General features: G+C 33.4%; 1 pseudogene; it reads left to right on the plus strand.

Moving 5' to 3' along the window:
• The first annotated feature begins 2,329 nt into the window (after positions 1-2,329).
• On the plus strand, positions 2,330-4,008 carry LOC127095315 (uncharacterized; annotated as a pseudogene).
• Positions 4,009-16,269: the final 12,261 nt, after the last annotated feature.

A 16,269-nucleotide genomic window follows, 5' to 3' on the forward strand; every position in this document is an offset into this window, starting at 1 on the left:
CCTGTGTAGCAGAATATATTGTAGGTCTTGTGACTACATGTCAAGCTGTGTGGCTTTTGAATTTACTGCAGGATCTTAAGATCAAATTAAACGAGCCTCTGAAGCTGATGATTGATAACAAGTTTGCAATCAATCTTTCCAAGAATCCAATGCTACATGGAAGAAGAAAGCATTGAGACTAAGTATCACTTTCTGAGAAATCAAAATCAGAATGGAGTGCTAAAAGTTATGCACTGTAGCACCCAGAAGCAGCTGGCAGATGTTTTGACAAAGGCGGTCAAGACTGATCAATTTCTCCACTTGAGGGATTTAATTTGTGTTTTTAGTTTTAGTTAAGTTGAATGTTTTAGTTTTGTTAGAGGATATTTTAGTATTTCTACTTAAGTTCCACTTATATTTAGGCAAGTGAATGGTGTGAACAATATTATTGTTCCTTTTGCAGTCTGTGTAGTGTAGCAGAGCAGTGTGTCTGTGCGTTTGTTGTAACCGTTTTAGAGTAATGAAAGTTTATTACTATTCTCTCTTCTTTGTCTTATTTCCATTGTTCATCTTTATCACCTTATACACCAACACTAGAATCAAGATATTTGACATAATGATTATTTGCATTAGTAAAAATATTTGACCATATAATTATTTATAGCAAGATAAAAAATGCTCATTTGCACCTGAGCCAATTTTTTTTCCAGATTTTCAACAAAAATTATAACACCATGCATAATTGTCTAGAATATTATACATGAAGTCATAAGTTGGCACAATACATATCAAATAAAATTCTGACGACAACATTCAGAATACAACACTCGATCAAATACTATGTTTCTTTTGAAAAAAAAATACAAAACAAAAGATTACTACATATACATAGCTAACCACCTTCAAAGTTGGAAGCATATCACTTTGTCTCCGTCTTCCCTTTGGCTCGGTTCACCTACTGATTATTTGAAGAAAAAAAACAATCAAGATGAGATAATAATTTTAATGAGTTCCAACGGATCTAACCTAGGTTTGTTCCGAAATCCTGAGACACGCAAATAATAATCTTATCCTCGACTTATAAGAACTTTTTATATAATAGATACCTAGGTTTAAGAACTATTTTTTAAAATGAAATAATAAATGTCGCATTCCTTTTTAAATAATTGAAATAAAAACTTTATCATAATATATATTATTTGTATTCATTGTGCATAAATCTTTAAATATTTAATATAATAACTTTTGAGACAATTTTGATCGCCTCTTTGTTTATGATGGGGTATCTTTTATATTCTTATTAATTGTATATTTACTTTTATTAAAAAAAAGTAAATTTTAAAAATTAATATCGCTGATTTACTTTTTCTTTTTGTGAAGAATTCATAGGACTTTAAAAAAAAGTTTGTTATCATGAAAGATAAAATATGAATTTAATTTACATAAACTATACAATAATATAAATGAACTAAAATCTTATGTATAATGCTAATTGATAAAATCTGTCGTCACAAAGTTTTATGAGATGAAGAATGTTACATTATATATATATATATATATATATATATATATATATATATATATATATATATATATATATATATATATATATTATATATATATATATAATATATATATATATATATATATATATATATATATATATATATATATATATAATGAGACTTAAAATTTCTTGATAAAAAAAGGTTTAAAATTTAGTTGAACTGTTCACATGAATAAAAGTAACACTATGTATGATTTACGTTTTTTTTTTTTGTGAAATTGTTTGCCAAAAATGAAATAAAAGACAACAACAAAAATCTTTAACTAATTAACTATTCTCTTGAACAACTTACTAATTAACTATTGGTTAAACTTATTATATTAAATATTTTGGTTGAGATGTAATCTAAAACTCAAAAAGAAACCTGCTAAACCTATAAATAGTAGGGTAAAATAATTTTTTCAAATAATTTGAATTGCCAAAAACCCAATAAATTTCTAACAATTTTTTTCTGTTGAAACTATATACCTTCAAATAAATAAAAAACATCTCAAACACAATCAATTATGATTCAACATATAGATTTCTAATAAGAAACATGCAAGATCTCCACATATTCACAAACTTACATTTAATCCATCTTTATTTTTAAAATTTGTTGGAAGTTCATGAAAGAGAAAATCTCCATTATGATTTTTCATGAGGTACATTTCTTTCAAATTAATTTTCTTAATTTTTAAGGACTTATTCTAATATTTATATATCAATTTACATAAAATAATAAAATTACCAGAACTATTTTTAATTAATTATGTAGCAATAATAATTCACGTGCAGGTAAACATGAGGATGATCTCTAAAACAATTATTTTTTCATTATTAATACTGATGATCCTACCAAGCACAACTTACTCCCAACAACAAATATCTCAAAAAATTATCCACTCTGCAAAATATGTGTGAAAAAAGTTTGAAGTAGGACCCGGAGAAGTTGCGAATAAAGCATTGGTTGATATTGAGTTTCCAAAGGGCCATATTGGAGTCAAAAGCTTTGATGTTGATTTAATTGATGAACAAGGGAATTCTGTTCCATTGTATGAAACATACTTTCATCATTGGTTTGGTGTAAAATATATTGTAGCTAAGGGGAAGAATATGTCAGATGACCCCTAATGATCCTACCGGGGGTCCCATTTACAAAAGAAATGATGGAACATGCAACAAAGGTATTCTTCCACTTTATTGGGGTTTAGGAAGTGAATCGTGAGGAACAGTTTCAAATCTTCCACATCCCTTTGCAGCTGAACTAGGTAACCCTACGAATATTACAGAAGGATGGGAAGAGAGATGGTTATTTAGTCTCATGGTTATTGATACACGTGGTACAAAAGATAGAAAAAGTTGCACTGAGTGTAGGTGTGACCAATTCAATCTTCCAGAGAATTTTTATAATGTGACGTATGACATACATGGAAAACCATTGTCCCCTGAGTATAAAGGAGGAGTCTTTTGTTGTCAAAATGGATTTCAATGCAAATTGGAAGAGGGGTTTCAAGCACCAAGGAGTAACCTTGCTCTAAGATACAAAATAACTTGGGTGGATTGGGACCAAGATCATATTCCTGTTAGATTTTATGTACTTGATTCTACCGATCGAGTCAGAACAAATGGTTCTGAAACAATCCATGATTGTCTGGTAAACAAGTTACTTAAATTATATTTTTCAATTTCTTGATCAATTAAGTTAAATAAAGATAAAGATATAATTCAAAAGATTGAGATATGCACCTTAGAAGAAGGTTCGTGGGAACTCTAGTTACTAACATAATATTTACTAACAATTTACATTTCCATATAAAAGTAAGATAAAAATAATTCTAAAACCTTATACAACATATATTTTTAATTAATTTTCACGTTATAAATAATTGGTTGATGAGTATATTTTGTAATTTTTACAGGCAGAATATACTATTCCAGAAAACAATAGTAATGACCCTTTTCATGTTCAAAAAGCTAGCATCCCTATAGAAAAAGGTGGTTATCTTATTTATGGCACTGCTCATGTGCATACAGGTGTTGTTAATGCAACACTGTACGGATAGGTAGGTAGAGTTTATTTTTAATTTGACAAAATTTTATTGAACATGATTATATTTGATTAATTTAGTTTTTAATTGGTGATAAATATGCTTGATTCTATACATCGTTAAATTAATTGTCTAATAGTGTGTTTTTTAATCTTTAATATTTATTAACTAAACTTTTTTTTTGTTGGATTCATTCATTAGGATGGAAGAACATTGTGCACATCAACACCAAGATACGAAACTGGAACGAAAGCGGGAAATGAGAAAGGTTATGTTATTGAAATGTCAGAATGTTATCCTAAAGAAGGTTCAATCAAGATTAAGGATGGTGAAACTGTGACCGTAGAATCTAGATATAAAAATGAATTTATCACTGGAGCTATGGGACATATGTACTTCTATTTGGCTTATTAATTACCACACACAACATAGACATCAAACTCTTATGATTTTTACTTATTTTATGTAGAGTACTCGTTGATAATGACAAGTACTACATTCAATATTTTTTTTATTTGTAAGCAATTTGTATTGATAAGTGTATAATGAATACTTTGACCATTATACTTTTTAATTTATACTTCAAATTAAGATTTCGCGAATTAACTATTAGAGATCCCATTCACTCAATATATTAAAATCACAAAAATGTTAAGAGGAGATTGTATTAGTAACTTTAAAATTAAATAGTAACCTCTCGTTTAAATTTGAATCTTGCAACAAAAACTTGTCAATATCTATATAGTTATACCAACTCAATAGTTTAGTATTTGCAATTAGGCGTGATAGTTACTATTTAGAAAAATATTAAATTATAAAACTTGTATGTTGCCAATTTTAAAAAAATGCTCAACTGCATTTGAGCCAATTTTGTTTTCCAGATTTTTGACAAAAAATATAACACCATGCATAATTGTCTAGAATATTATACATGACATCATAAGATGTCACAATACATAACAAACAAAATTCTGACGACAATATTCAGAATACAAGACTCGAACAAATACTATGTTTCTTTTGAAACAAAATATAAAACAAAAGATTACTATGTACATATACATAGGTAACCACCTTTTATTGTTGGAAGTGTATCACTAGATCTTCTTCTTCCCTTTGGCCCGGTTCACCTACTGATTATTTGAAAAAAAAACAATAATCAAGATGAGATAATAATCTCAGTAAGTTCCAGTGGATCTAACCTAGGTTTGTTCTGAAATCCTGAGACACGCAAATAATAATCCTATCCTCGACCTACAAGAACTTTTTATATAATAGGTCCATAGCCGATCCAATCTCAAGGATAAAAAAACATCAAACATAACCATAAATTGGCTATCAAACACACTTTCTTATCACCTCAGAACGCCATACCATAAGCTCCTAGAACTTGGCGAATTTGGCGAATGTTCCAAGAGTTGTGATACACATAACACATTGTGAGAATTAATATTCTTCCAAAACTAGATATGAATGTTTAAGTTTGCCCCTGCCTTCCCAATGTATGGTCTCCCAGCCTACCCTGAGTAGTGACTAAACCCAGGAGATATCTAGCCCACCATGACCAAATTCCTATGACTTATTTAATATCCCATATTCTTTTAAATGCTCTATTCCTTGTCAATTGAGAGTCGTTTCCAAAGTCTTAGACGTAGGCTCAGTCAGGGAAATATGCTTTGTTGCATTTAAGAATAGTGATTTATTGAGTTATGTGAACTCAAAATTATATGTTTCCATACAATGCGGATATCCCTTAGACACTTAAGTCTTAATCTATTGTGTAAGTGTACACATGTATTGTAAAATTGAGAAGCTTAAGTTAAGAAATCTATGACAGCCTTTTTGAGCCGAGTGGACCCATAAGATAGGGAATCCATTGAGATTATTATCTCATCCCACTATCATTATTGTTTTTAGGTGGTTCTAAATAGGTTATGGGAAATGGTAAGCTTACCGGTTGATGTTTCGAAGACTTTGTGCTCGTGATATTCCATTGTAGCATATTTGCATATGTGGATATTGTACATAGATCTTAAATTTTGTTTAGGCGCTCTTGTATATCATGTGTCATATTGTATATTATTCTTTTTGGACATGTGTATATAATGATGTTGATAGGCACTTATGTGTATCAGTACCAGTTAATACTATATGTAATGTTTTCTCTCTCTTTCTCTCTCTTTCTTTCTCTTTCTCTCTCTCTCTCTCTCTCTCTCTCTCTCTCTCTCTCTCTCTCTCTCTCTCTCTCTCTCTCTCTCTATCTATATATATATATATATATATATATATATATATATATATATATATATATATATATATATAGATATATATATAGATATACTATATGTGGGTGTTACAATTGGAATCAGAGAAGGTCGATTCTTGATCCAACCATGAAATATCATAAGTTATACAATTTTGCCTCAAATGTGTAATATCGTCGTTTCCCTTGATGTCATATATCATAGTATTGAGCCTGGTCAACTTAATTTTATACGTATGAAATTAAGGAGCATGGCTGATAGACGCAAAGGCTCTAAAAGGCGCAGAACTCGAAATGAGGAACTGAAACCTACAGTTGAAGATAATGGGGCTTAATGGTCATCTCAGTTCTTACAGTTTGTGCAACATGTGATGCAACAAGCAAATGGTGGTTCTCAATCACTAGTTGTTCCACAGGTTGCTCCGGGTGGAAACTTTAAGGACTTCTTTTGGATGAATCCTCCTAAATTCCAAGGTAACTTACATCCATTGAAGGCTCGTGATTGGTTTTCTAATATGGAAAGAATGTTTCAGGTTGTGCCTTGTGGTGGAGAGGACAAAGTGGTTTTTTCTTCGCATATGTTGAAGGGCAATACCGCAAGGTGGTGGGAAATTGGTTCTACTCTTATGGATAATCAGGGAATTTCCAGAGATTGGGAACATTTTAAGACCACTTTCTTGGATAAGTATTTTCCGAGTAGTTTGAGGACTCATAAGGAATTTTAATTTCAACAACTCAGACAGGGTAATATATTGGTGGCCGAGTATGCAAAAAAGTTTGAGAATATGGTTGTCTATTCCTAGAAAGTCGTGTATGCACTGGATGAGAAGTGGAAGATGGATCCGTTCATATCTGGAATGAGGGGAGAAATTGCTCACAATGTGTCTCAGAGAGAGTTCACTACTTATGTGGAGTTATTGAGAGAATGTTATGTTACTGAGAATAGTTTGAAAAGGGTTTGAGAGGAACACGATCAATAGGGGTTTGTTCAAAAGGACCAAGGAAGACCAAGACACCAGTTTAAGTTGAAACCCCAGTATCTTAAGGGGAAGCAAGGACATAATGCAAGGCCATTTTAACCTCCCCGGTGTAAATTGAGTAAGAAATGTCATTTTGGGAGATGTGTTATTAGAGGACTTAGGTGTTTTCTATGTCAGAGAGAGGGTCACATGGCTAGAGATTATCCATAGAGGAAGGTATGAGTGTAGGAGAAGAATTCTGGTCGAGTTTAGACTTTGTATTCTAAGAAGACCAAGGGTAATAATTATTTGATTGACAACATGTGTCACTTGAATAACCATCCTTGCTTTGTATTATTAGATTGTGGAGCATCACATTCCTTTATGTAGAACCAATGTATGAAGCGTCTTGGGCTAATAGAAATTCCCTTATCTCTTCTGATGGTGGTAACTACTGCCACATATGATGTTGTAGAGACGTAGTGGATGTGTGAAAACTGTTTGTTATGGGTGAATGGTCGAGTATTCCATATTAATCTCATATATTTACCACTTAAGAAGTTTTATGTGGTATTGTGAATGGATTATATTTCCTCCAATTCAATGTACATTGGTTGTGAGGAAAAAGTAATTTATATTCCAACCAAGAAGACTACTCCTAATGATGTGATAACCTCTATCTTAGAGGGTACGGTTATCATGACCAAACTTTTATTTGAACATGAAAAGTTTATTCTCTTGATTCTCACCAAGGAATCGAGTGAAGGATTGAATGTTGCACAAGTTCCTATAGTCTGTGGTTTTCCTAAATTTTTTCCCGAGAACATCACTTCTCTTCCTCCAGAAAGAGAAGTGGAATTCTTTATTAGCTTTGTATCAGGAGCTGCCCCTATCTCAGTCAGCCCATACCATATGTCACTTATGGAACTTAGGGAATTAAAGATCCAGATAGAAGAGTTATTACTTAAACATTTCGTTCAATCGAGTTCTTACCGTGGGGACCTCCAGTGTTTGTAGTGAAGAAGAAATATGGTGAAATGCGTTTGTGTATTGATTACAGACAGTTGAGTAAGGTTACCATTGAGAACATGTATCCTTTAACCCAAATATATGATATGCTAGATAAATTGAAAGGATCATGTGTGTTTTCTAAGATCAATTTGCGGTCGGGCTACCATCAAATCTGAGTTAAGAGTTCAGACACCCCAAAGACTCCATTTAGAACCCGATATGGCCATTACGAATTCCTCATGATGCCCTTTGGAGTGACGAATCCACTTATTGTCTTTATGGATTATATGAACTGAATATTCCAACCTTACTTGGATCAGTTCGTGGTGATATTCATCGATGACATCCTTATTTATTCTCGTACTTCTAAGAGCATGAGGAACCTTTAAGTATTTTTCTACCAGTATTGCAAGAGAAGCAATGTTTTACAAAGCTGCACAAGTGCGAGTTTTGGTTAACTGAACGGAAATTTCTTGGTCATGTAATATTACAAAGAAGAAGTAGTTGTAGACCCATCTAAGGTTGAATCACTTATCGATTGGGAAAGGCCAAAAAATGTATCAAAAGTCAGAAGTTTTCTGGGGTTGGCAGGTTACTACGGTAAGTTTATCCAAGGATTCTCATAGATTGCTTTACCAATGAGCCAGCTTACTCAGAAGGAGATTACTTTCAGCTGGTATGCAGAATGTGAAAAAATTTCTCTAAGCTAAAAGAAACATTGACTACCACACTTGTGTTGATAATTCCAAATCCAAATGGGCCTTATAAAGTATTTTGTGATGCCTCCAAGAAAGGAATAGGTAGAATGTTGGTGCAAAATGCTCAAGTTGTAGCAAATGCATCACGATAACTGAAAAATCATGAAGAGAAATATCTGACACACGACCTTGAGTTAGTAGCTGTTGTCTTTACTTTGAAAGTGTGGCATCATTATCTTTATTGAGTTAATTTTGAAATGTTTAGTGATCACAAGAGTTTGAAACACCTGTTTGATCATAAGGAATTGAAAACGCGATAAAGGAGGTGGATGGAATACTCGTAACACTTTGATTTTGAATTAAAGTATCATTCAGGTAAGGCCAATAAGGTGGTTGATGTGTTAAGTCGGAAAGAAATACACAAGGCTGAATTAATGATGTTGGAGTATGATTTGTTATAAAAACTCTAAAATCTCAACCTTCAATTTTCGCGGACTCAGGATGGTGTATTGATGGGAAATTTGAGTGTCACTTTTGATTTGAAAGAAAGGATTCGACGAAGTCAATTTTTTGATGACGAATTGCAAGAAGTGTCAACTCAACCAGGTTTTACTAATGCCACTGATGTAATTCTCATGTTCAATCAAAGAGTGTGTGTTCTGAAGGATGTGGAGTTAAGGAGATTGGTCTTAGAAGTTCTACATAAGAGTATGTTTACCATTCATCCAGGTTCATCAAAGATGTATCATAAGAAAGATTATTGGTGGTCTGGTATGAAGAAGAATATTGTTGAGTATGTGGTTGAATGTGTGGTATGTCAACAAGTGAAAATCGAACATCAAAGACTAGGTGGGTTGTCGCAACCATTGGAAATTCCGGAATGGAAATGGGATAGTATTTTTATGGACTTTATGGTTATCATACACTCATGGTGGTTACAATTCGATCTGGGTGATTATGAATCAATTAACCAAGTCAGCTGATTTCCTTGCAGTGAAGATCACTTACCAAGTTGTTCACCTTGCAAGGTTATTCATTACAGAAATTGTGAGGTTGCATGGTATTTCATATATTATTGTATTTGATAGAGACCCAAAATTTACTTTAATATTTTGGTAAGCCTTTGAAAACTATATGGGATCGAAGTTCTGTTTGAGTACTTATAACCGTCCTCAGACGAACGATCAAACCGAAAGGACGATTCATACTTTGGAGGATATGTTAAGGGCATATGTGCTTGAAAGTGGAATAAATTGGAAAGACCTCCTACCTTTGATTGGATTTGGATACAATAACAATTATCATTCTAGTATTGGTATGGCTCCATATGAAGCTTTTTTAAGGAATGAGACGTCAAAGTCATCTTTATTGGACGAACGTTAGAGAGAAGGGGGTCATAGGACCGAGAATTATTCAAGAGACCACTGAAAAGATAAAGATGATACAAGAAAATATTAAAAGGCTCAAGATCGTCAAAATAGTTATACAGACTGTAGATGGAGACCATTGGAGTTCATAAAAGGTATGTATTCTTGAAGATTACTCCAAGATTGAGATTCAAAAGGACCTTTTAAGTCATGAAAGTTAAGTCCAAGGTACCTTGGACCATATCAGATTATTGGGAGGATCAGTGAGGCAACTTACAGTTTGGAATTACCATCTCCACTCTCCGATACGCACGATGTATTTCATGTGTCTCAACTTCGAAGATTCATTCATGATCCTCTTCAACATGTTCTTCTAGATACTTTTGAGGTAGAATCATATATTTCTTTCATACCTCAGCTCAATCAGATCGTAGATTATGGGACTAAGACATTAAGGAATAAGAAGATTCCTCTTGTCAATGTTCTTTGGGAAGGATCGCACCCGGGCGAAGCTACTTAGGAGCTAAAGTCCGAGATGTGAGAAGCTTATCCTTATCTCTTTCAGGTAAATCTTTTAAATTCGAGGATGAATTTTTGTTTAAGGGGGGAGAATGTAATATCTCATATCGTCTTAAATGATCCATTCATAATCAGTTGGGACAAACTGAGTTCTTATGTGCTATATTCCTTGTTAGTTGGGACAATTAGAGTACCTAGTGAACTCATATGAGCTTAATTATCATTTAATTTAGTTGACCTTTGTCAATTAATGAAAGAAAGGAACATTTTGGTTACATTAATACATGGCCAATTACCCTCTATAATAGACATCTTCTTTATAGATATTTTCTTATATACTTTTTCTTTCCAACTTTGCCTTGTTAGTAAAAAGAGAAATATAAAGAGAAAAGAAGAGAAGAGAAAGAAGAGGAAAAAGAATGAAAACTTGGAATAAGAGATATACAAGCTTGGATCATCTTTTCATCTCAAGTATTTCATCATCTTCATCTACGAGAGGTGGGTTCTAGGTAGTTTTATCCTTTGGGGGAAGTTTTACATGATGATGGGATTAAGGTTTGTGTGTTTTAACATAATCATGAAGTTTATGCTAACATATGATGTTCTTGTTATCTTCCTTGTTTATTTGTGATATACTATGACATGGTGTTGTTATCACTTGTTTTATTCATCCTATTATGTTTTATTGCTTGCTGAGTTCTACAAGTCTCTCTAGGAGAGGGAATAACTCACTAGGCGAGCAAACCAATGGCTTGTAGCAGAAAATGTTATGCTATTATCGCTAGGGGATGGTCGGTTTCGCTAAGAGAGAAAGTTGATCTTGAGGAAATGTGACATTCTGTCTGGTCTCACCCGAGTCTCGCTGGGATCTCGCTTGAAGGCCTCACTGGGTATCACTAAGCGAGAAAAGGGAAATCCGAGTGTCATACCCTAATTTTACCCATAAGATTCCACCTATCATATCATTTGCATTTCAACCAAAATTACAAGTTGCCTTTGTAGGAGATCATTAAGCACCATTTGTGTTATCTTTTTACCTTTTTGCTTGCTTGCATCTAACTTTGCTAATCTTATTCAAAATACAAAAATATGTGTTATTTCCTTTTTCTTATTGTACAAGGTAGGGACTTGCAATCAAAGGATTAAGTTTGGTTTCTAAATTACGGTTTTGATTCCCAAGGTCAAAGTTTGGTCAACGAGTAGTCCATAAGTGCTTTTACTTCAGGGCATGACCTATGATCTTAGGTCACATTCATGCCAAGCTTCATTCAAAGTCATTTGATCAAGAGAAGTTTAAATTTGGTGCATGTTTTCAAAGTTAATTCAAGTATGGTTCATGTGTTTATTTCCATGCCATCTCCATCCAATTTTCAAGCAATTATCAATATTCTTCAAAGGACAATCAATTTTCCTTCATTTGGTATTCAAGTATTCATCATTGGGACTTTGGATGCCAGAAATTTCAAGAAATCACAAGTTGGCACATGTTTGGTTGACCTAAAATCAAGTATGGCATGTCACTTGGTCCAAACACCATAACTCTCTCATTTCTTAACATTTTTGGATTCTACTTTGATCCAAATGTCACATTTGAACTCTTCTACAACTTTTTTTCAAGGGTCAAACATCAATTTTGCCTCAAAGTCTATCAATTTTGGAATTGGCCAAGATGCCCATGTGTGCACAAAAGTAGGCCCACGACCTGGTCAACCTAATGTATGCCCTAGAATTTCAGGTCACGACCCCAAATTTCCATCCATGACATTTTCAACTCAAGCATCCTTTTGATTTTATTATTTTTGCATTTTCTTCTTCACCATGAGGAGATCATTTGACACAAATGATATCTCAAAACGCTCAAGTGGATTTCATTTGGCCTAAGCTCAAACATGGTACCACGGACTCTACTTCTTGTGCGAATTCCAGGTCACGAATTCCATTTCATGTTTAATTTGGGACCACCTGCGCATGTTCAACCTCTTTAGAAAAGCAAAACGCATCTGAGCAAGTGCAAAACGACTTGGTTTCATCATCAATTCACGCATTTCACGTTCCATTTCACACTCTTGGAAAATGCTCAAAGTTCTGACCTAATTCACACGAATTTTCCACCATTTAACATGTACCATGATCTCACTTCATTCCCTATAAATAGAGGAATCATTTTCCTTCATTTGCAAGCTTTGATAGCCAAATAAACTATGAAACCATTTGAACCCGATACCTCAAAAACTAGTTAACTATTTCTTCGATTCAAGCTCTTTTAGCTTCGAATCTTTGCCCATAATCACTCATCGGCACCTTCTGAGTGGCTTGAAACTCCTTGGAACCTGTAGTGGTAAATTCATGATCATCAAGCTATGGATAAGCAAGATATCGAATAACAAGAGTCGCCACCGCGCTTTTATTGTTTCTAAGGAAAAAGGGGAAAGTACGGACAAAATCCAAAAATAAGAAGTTTTCAAATCAAAACTAATAAAATGCCAGAGATTACAGGTAAGGGGGTTGGTTACACAAAGGGAAGGTGTTAGCACCCAAAGTGTCCTAGGTACTCCTAGGGAGCCCTTTTTTGTGTGCATATGTATTTTTGTACAAGATGATGTTTACAAACAAATAGAATGGGGGGATGAGAAAAGAATTCATTAATTATACTTTTGTGTTTGACAAGACCTTCGTACTTGTGCCTACGTACCAACATAAAATGAGGGATCAAAACCTCGTAGTTCATGGTATAAATTTCAAAGTGGATACATTGCTTTTTTAACAAAAATTAAGTTTGAAATTCCCAAAGGCCTAAAATGGTTTGAATGATTTAGTTCTTTTTGGCTTTTGAAAATTTTAAGTCAAGTATAGTAAAGTTTATTTACAATTTTTTGATTAAGAAAAGAAGTTTAAAAATGCAATGGCATAAGGCCAAAGTTTCTAGTTTGCAATATGGTCTAATTTTAGAAAAACAAGAACAAGCTAAGAAGTTTTCAAAAAGGGGGGGGGGAGATTTTGAAATTAAAGAAATGGGGAGAAGATGAAGGGACTAATCCTAAGCACAAATTTAAAAGTTAATATTTGAAAAGATCTGACCAATGGGCTGCAATCCAATAGACAAAAATGTCATATAGAAACCCAAATTCCCTTGGACATTAGAATCAAGCAACAAACAATGCACAAAAATCAACTTGAAGAGCAAGGCATCAAATAAAGATAGCCACATCCAAGCTTAGTACTCCATGATTTTCTTCAAATTTGCCCATGTAGAAGATAAATTCCATAAATCACAGGTTCAACATAACAACTTCACAATGATCATGTTGCAGATGAACTTAAATGGATCTTCAATGATGTATCAGATGAAGATTCAAATTGCAAGCTTGGTTTCATAAAATTTGGCATTGACCAAGTCCTTTGCATAGGAAGTGTTGCCTAAATTCTAAGTCCAATTGTCTCAGATCAAACATACAGTCCACACAAGATATTTTTTTAGGATTTTTGTTCTTATTATGTACATTAATGATCCAAGACCACAAAACAAATACAATATACACAAACAAGATATATCACACAATATGGTCCAAGTGGACAAAGTGAAAATGGCATTAACATAAACAATTAAAATGGTATGAATAATGGCAAATGAATAAGGCTTAAAAATAAAGTGCATTAAAGTAAATGACTTGAAATTAAATGTTAGTTGTTAATGAGTTAGAAGTTAGTATTGCTTTTGCTTTTTATTTTAAGTCATTCTTTGGAGAACACTCAACCCACTTATCACAAGCATGGATCCTTGAACCAAGACATCTTCCAAAGAAAGGAAAAAAGGCCAAGTTTCCACACAATACCACGAAAAAAGGGAGACTTACAATCTGAATAACTAGAATTATATGCCTTTTGTGTCACAAATTTAACGCTATGTTAAGCAATCACAATTGGGCTTATGTAGAAGTCACAACTATTTGAGGTCGGGCAATAGAATATTGGTGTTAATGCGTATTAGAGACATAGTATAATGGACTATACTCATGAAACATACCACACACAAAAAGAATATGAAAAAGTGGTGGCCTAATCTCATCCATACTTATGTTGATTTTGCAATCAACTAGCCTTAGGATATGGAGATATCATAGGTCCATGACATGAATCCATAAAGAAGGGGAACGAGATGAAGAGGGAGAGGAATGGATCAAAACTCAAATTGGAAAAAGGAGGACATTTACCAAATTAAGATCGTTCATTCATTTCGGGAGATGGAATGTACATTCCATCAATCCCCTAAATCCAATTATCTTAACCTAACAAAGTCAAATCAACCTTGACCAAGGCCCACCAACACAAGTCAAACCTACACAATCAATCAAAATGGCTCAACATAATTATTTGGCATTTATTCAATTTAAAAATACTAAAAATAATGCATTAAATTAAATATGGTTTGTCAAATTCCTAAAACCTCATCAGAACACCAAAGAAATGGCCATGAGATTTATCATAGGTTAAACAAGGTCAACAGACCTTGGAGAAAAATTTTCAGAATTTTTTGAAACTTAAAAGTATTTTTAAACAATTAAAAATATTCACAAAATCAATTAAATCATGAAAAATATTAATAATGATCCAAAAAATAATTTTAATTTAAATTATGAAAGAGGATTTTATTTAAATTTTTTTGGTGAAACTCTCATATTTTTTGGATCAATATTAAAATTAATATGAATTAATGAAAATTTAAGGAATAAAATGAAAATGAAAAAATACAAAAAACGTGGACCACTTGATCTCCCTCCTTAATTGAGGTGGAAAATCAAGTAGTCCTCAGCGTGCGTTCAACAATGGACATTAGTCAATGCGCTGCATGGATGGTAATCAAAACCAACGCATGAGATTAAAACAATTTGAATTGATCATGTGGCTCAGAACCTGTCCAGCACATCGTCGAAGCAAATGGCCGGTCACCTTCTCAGGCGAACCTTGCTGGACTGGTCCAGTCATCACCATCACAAAAATGAAAAAGAAGGACATGATCTGAAAGAAAAAATGGCGTAGAGCATGAATCTGACCTCAATTTCAACTAACTCCAAATATATAGAAAGATATGAGGAGTTTAATTTTGAGGTGTATCAACTGAGTTTCTTTGATTTGGCCTCAAAGCAACTCAATCTTCTTGCCTATATTGGTAGGACTTAAGACAACCAAAGATCCAAGAGAATTGATGAGAATTGAGTGAGAATCGAAGAGAAGAAACATTCTGGAAAATACCTTCAATGTTGTGCAGAACTTGCTCTTCCTTGCTTCAGTTCTTGTTTGATCTTGCTCCAATGACTTGCATAAGTGGATTAGGAATGAAAAGAAGCTTTAGATCTTGGAGTTTTTGAATCTCCAAACAGTGAGATTCAAACTCAATTTTCAAGTGAAAATTATCAGGTTTTCCTTTTAATTGTGAGGGTTTGAACAGAGGGGGCAAAGCTGGCGTGCAAGGGTCCTTTCAAATGAGCTAAGAGGGTCCCTATTTATAGCAATTGGAAGTGTTATTTTCACACTTGAAGTTTCTCCCAAAATTGGCAATGTCATGCACAAGCTTGCATGGGCGTGTACATGCCCATGAAGCAATCCAATTAGGTCCAAATGCAACTGAAATGATGTTATAATGAAACTTGAATGGCAAGGCAATGTTATGTGATCATTTGAACTTTGATTTCCACCAATGATGCAGGCCTGTTAAAACCATGCACATCCCAAGCAAACTTGGTCCAAAATGAATGAATGAGGACTCTTTTGAAAGATTGGATCAAGAGAAACAACTCGTATGTTGAACACTTTTCCATTTGGAACTTGGATCAAGGTGAATTTTCAGGTGGAAGTTTGGAAATTTCAACATGTTGAAA

Source organism: Lathyrus oleraceus, chromosome 6 (assembly GCF_024323335.1).
Source record: "Lathyrus oleraceus cultivar Zhongwan6 chromosome 6, CAAS_Psat_ZW6_1.0, whole genome shotgun sequence".
Classification (NCBI taxonomy): domain Eukaryota; kingdom Viridiplantae; phylum Streptophyta; class Magnoliopsida; order Fabales; family Fabaceae; genus Lathyrus; species Lathyrus oleraceus.